This window comes from Dasypus novemcinctus, chromosome 11 (assembly GCF_030445035.2).
Source record: "Dasypus novemcinctus isolate mDasNov1 chromosome 11, mDasNov1.1.hap2, whole genome shotgun sequence".
Taxonomy (NCBI): domain Eukaryota; kingdom Metazoa; phylum Chordata; class Mammalia; order Cingulata; family Dasypodidae; genus Dasypus; species Dasypus novemcinctus.
In genome coordinates, this window is record NC_080683.1 from 5,728,840 (window position 1) to 5,733,268 (window position 4,429).

Genomic DNA, 4,429 nt, shown 5'->3' on the forward strand with positions numbered 1-4,429 from the left:
TGTCAGTGACACAAGGGCTTTTTAAATAGAAAAAGCAAGTGCTCAGTAAAGTGTATCTTAAAGTCATTCTCTTCCACATAAACGTATTTTACATATTCAGTAAGAAAGGCGTTTGTCCCCTTCAAGAGTAAGCGGGAAGAATTAGATTCGCCAGCAGAAGATGGGTGATGAGGGTACAAGGCCAGAGACTTGTTTTTTGTTTTGTTTTGTTTTAAAGATTTATTTATTTATTTCTACACACATACATCCACACACACACCTGTTGTTTGCGCTTGCTGTGTCTGTTCGTTGTGTGCTCATCTTCCTTTTTTTTGAAGGAGGCACCGGGAACAGAACCCAAGACCTCGCATGTGGGAAGGAGGTGCCCAATCACTTGAGTCACCACCACTCCCTGCTTTGTTGGATCTCTCATTATGTTTTCCTCCTTGTGTCTCTTATTGCATCATCTTGTTGCATCAGCTTGTTGCACCAGCCCGTTGTGTCAGCTCCCTGTCTTGCTCATCTTCTTTAGGAGGCATCGGGAATCGAAACTGGGACCTCCCGTGTGGTAGGTGGGAGTTCATTCACTTGCGCCACATCTGCTTCCCCAGAGCCGGAAGTTTAATTAGTTCCCTTCTGCACTTAAGGCCAAGCCCTGAAGCCTGCACAGGTGGGGGAGGGGGTGGCCAGCCTGGGAAGGGCCCGTAGCCCTGGCTGGGGACACGGCCCACCCAGCCCAGGAGTGGCCCACTGGGCAGAGCCTGGGGCCTGGGGTCCCGAGACTCAGCCTGCAGGGGGCCCGAGGCGGGCAGGCTGGGGTCGCCAAGGCCGGGAGGCGGGTGGACAGGAGCCAGTGCAGAGGAAGCGAGAGGATGCGAAGTCCAGAGACAGCAAGCAGGCTCCCCCCAGCGAGTCCTGGGCCCGGCCTCCCGTCCGTTTAACCCTCTGTGCGGACGCCACTTCCCTTCTCCACCTCTGACCCCTCAGGTGCACTTTGAGCTTCTGCTTAAAAGGAAAAGCGGGACAAACGGGAAAACCAACTCAGGGTTGCCGACCGGGCTCGGTGGCTGAGCCGGCTTCCCACAGCCGAGGCCCCGGGCTCAATGCCCGGTCCTGGAACCTCCAAAAAAAAAAAGGAAAAGCATCCCGGGCAGAGAGGTGGGCCTGAGCGCGGCCCTTGGGGTCTGTGTCCACAGTGGTGGCATCGGTCTCCCCCTGAGGGCAAAAGCCAACACGGGTGTCACGAGGCCCTGACGAGCCGCGCGCCGTGCGCTCTAGAGGCTGACCGCCGCTGTTCCGAGCTGGGACCGCGCTCCCCGTTCCTCAGGTGGGGACACGGAGGCTCGGGCAGGTTAAGTGGCTCCTGCGGACTTGCGAGCCCCCAGCTCTCCTCCCGCAGGCAGGCTTTCCCCTGGAGGGGAGCCCAGCGGAGCTGGCCGGGGTCCTGGTCGCCCTCTGCGCCTGTCCCTCTCCCTCCCTCGGGCCCCCTCCCGAGGAGCCCCCTAGGGCTGCAGCCAGACAACAAAGCCCGTCCAGCAGCAGCGGTCACAGAGGTGAGAGCTCGTTCCACCAAGGGCCAGGGGGAAGTGGGGCTAGGAGAGAAGCCAGGGTGCTGGGGAAAATCAAGACTTCCATAAATGGAGAGACATCCCGTGCTCCCGGACTGGAAGACTCAGTATTGCTAGGATGTCAGTTCTCTCCAAAACGATCTGTAGAGTCAACACAATCCCAATCAAAATCCCAGCAGGTTCCTGTGAAATTTGACAAGGTTATTCTAAAATGTAGATGAAAATGCAAAGGACCTAAAATAGCCAAGCCAATCATGAAGCGCAATGTTGGACAACTTAACCTGGTTTCTATAAAGCTACAGTAATTAAGACTCTGTAGGGAAGCAAATGTGGCTCCTGAGATTGAGCTCCCGCCTACCACACGGGAGGTCCCGGGTTCAATCCCCAGATGCCTCCTAAAGAAGACGAGCTTGACAGCGAACTAACATGACGGACTGACCCAGCGAGCTGACCCAGCGAGCTGACCCAGCTGGATGATACAGCAAAGAGACACAAGGAAGAAAAGCACAATGAGGCAAACACAGGGAGCAGAGGTGGCTCAAGTGATTAGGCACCTCCCTGCCACATGTGAGGCCCTGGGTTCCGGTCCCAGTGCCTCCTAAAGAAGACGAGCTGACGCAACAGGTGGGGCGCAGCAAGCTGATGCAATGAGATGATGCAACTAAGAGACACAATGAGGAAACACGATGTGAGACAGGCGGGAGCAGAGATGGCTCAAGCCATGGGCTGCCTCCCTCCCACATGGGAGGTCCTGGGTGCAGTTTCTGGTGCCTCCTAAAAAAAAGACAATGGAGGAAAAAAAAGAAAACACACACACAATGAACAGACAGCAAGTGCAATCTATGGGGGTAGAGGGAATAAATTTTAAAAAATAAACCTATCTTTTTAAAAAGAGCATACATACTGTGTGGTTCCACTTACCTGAAGTCGGCGAACAGGCCAGCTAATGTCTGGGGAGAAAGGTCTGAAAAGTGGCCACCCCTGGGGAGGCCGGCTAATCACCGGGAGGGGCACGCGGGAACCCCCCGGGGAGCTGGGGAGGCCCTGGACCTCGACTGAATACAACTTCATGTGCACACGTACACGTCTGGGTCATACACATGTAAAAACCCATCAAATCTGTGCTCACATCTGTGCACGCTACACTGTGCTGTATCCTGATTGTAAAAGCCTCCTCGTTAGCTGCACTGTCATCGACGGTGACAGGTGTTCCACGTCAGTGCAAGGCGTGGGTGCTGGGGTGGGGTGGGGGGTCCTGTGTTTTATGCATGATTGTTCTGCAAACCCACAACTTCTCTAAAAAAAAATAATTGAAAAGAAAGAAAATAGAGAAGTTATGGATGCTAAAGCTCCAGGCCTCATGCTCTCCTCGCACGAAAGCCCCAGAGGCCAAGGAGGCGGGGCAGGCACACCTGAAGGCCAGGAGCCGTGTGCGCGCGGGTGACACTTCAGCCGCTGCGCCTCAGTGCCTGCCGCAGTCCACCTCCTGCGCCCATGAAAACCCGTGGGAGACTTTGAAAAGGGAGAAGGACTCCTGGGAGCCCTGGGCGGCAGATAATCCAGCCAGGCTGGGTTTTCTGATTCCATAAGCGCCTCTGTTTTTCAGCACCTCCGAGCTCTTCTACAACTCCATAAGCTGTACAGGGCCGGTGGTGAAGCAGATGACGCCCGCCCACAGAAACGCTGAGGAGTTTTGTCTGGTGGAGGTGCAGCTGATGACTGTCCCGTGGAAATGGGCCAGTTGTGCATCTATTTGTGAATTTCTTTCAACATTCCTGATGGTCTTTACCTGCATCTGCTCTTTGAAAAATTCTTCTTTGAACCAGTTGAAACATCTTGCTGGTTCTCATTTAAAAAGTTAAAGTCGGGAAGCAGAGAGAGTTCAAGCAGTTGGGCACCTGCCTACCACATGGGAGGTCCCAGGTTCAGTTCCTGTACCTCTTAAAGAAGACAGGCAAGGCAGGGAGCTGACGCAATGGGCGAGCTGATGCAATGAGCAGATGCAATGAAGAAACACAATGAGAGGCACAACACAAGGAGTGGTGTTGCTCAAATGATTAGGCATCTCCCTCCCACATGGGATGATCCTGGGTTCAGTTTCTGATGCCTTCTAAAAAAAAAAAGAAGACAGACACAGAGCAGACAGCGAGCACAAACAGTGAGGGGGAGAAATAAATAAATAAGTAAATAAATAAATCTTTTTAAAAAGGTTAAATTCTTTGACTCATGTTTATTATACATTTAAGTCATGAATTCTTTAACATTCTCTTTCCGCAATTCCTTCTCTATTACCCTTTCCTCTTGATGAAACATGTCGATGTCTCTCCATCTCCCACATCAGCTCATACCTGTCTCATTTTTCAAATCCACTCACATTTATTGAGCACCTTGGCATTTGCTGGGCTCTGTGAACACACAATGGAGGGAGACCCAGCTCTGCCCTCCCAGGCCAGGAGGGAAGAGCCCACCTGCTTCTAAGAATTTTCAGGACCACAGGCTCATGTGATCATCGCTGCAACCCTTCAAGACAGTAATCAATGTGATCCTTGCTATTCCCATCTCTACTTTATTGGTAAGAAAACAGAGGCAAGAGAAGTTTGCCCAAACACCTATAAGGCATATGAATGTGTTCAAGTGTTCATGGGGCATTGTCACAGTGGGTGGAGACCTACACAATAACCAAAGAAATATCAAATTCCCATCCTAAAGAGCTCTGCCATATTCTCTAATGGGACAGCAAGAATCCCCCAAGTAATTGATGGAGGATGTACCATTGATGGGTCCTTGACTGTGATGACTGTACTTATGAATCTGTACTTTTGAAACTGAAACTTAGCATAGTATTATAGGGTGCCTAAATGTTACCTCCTGAGAACCTCCTT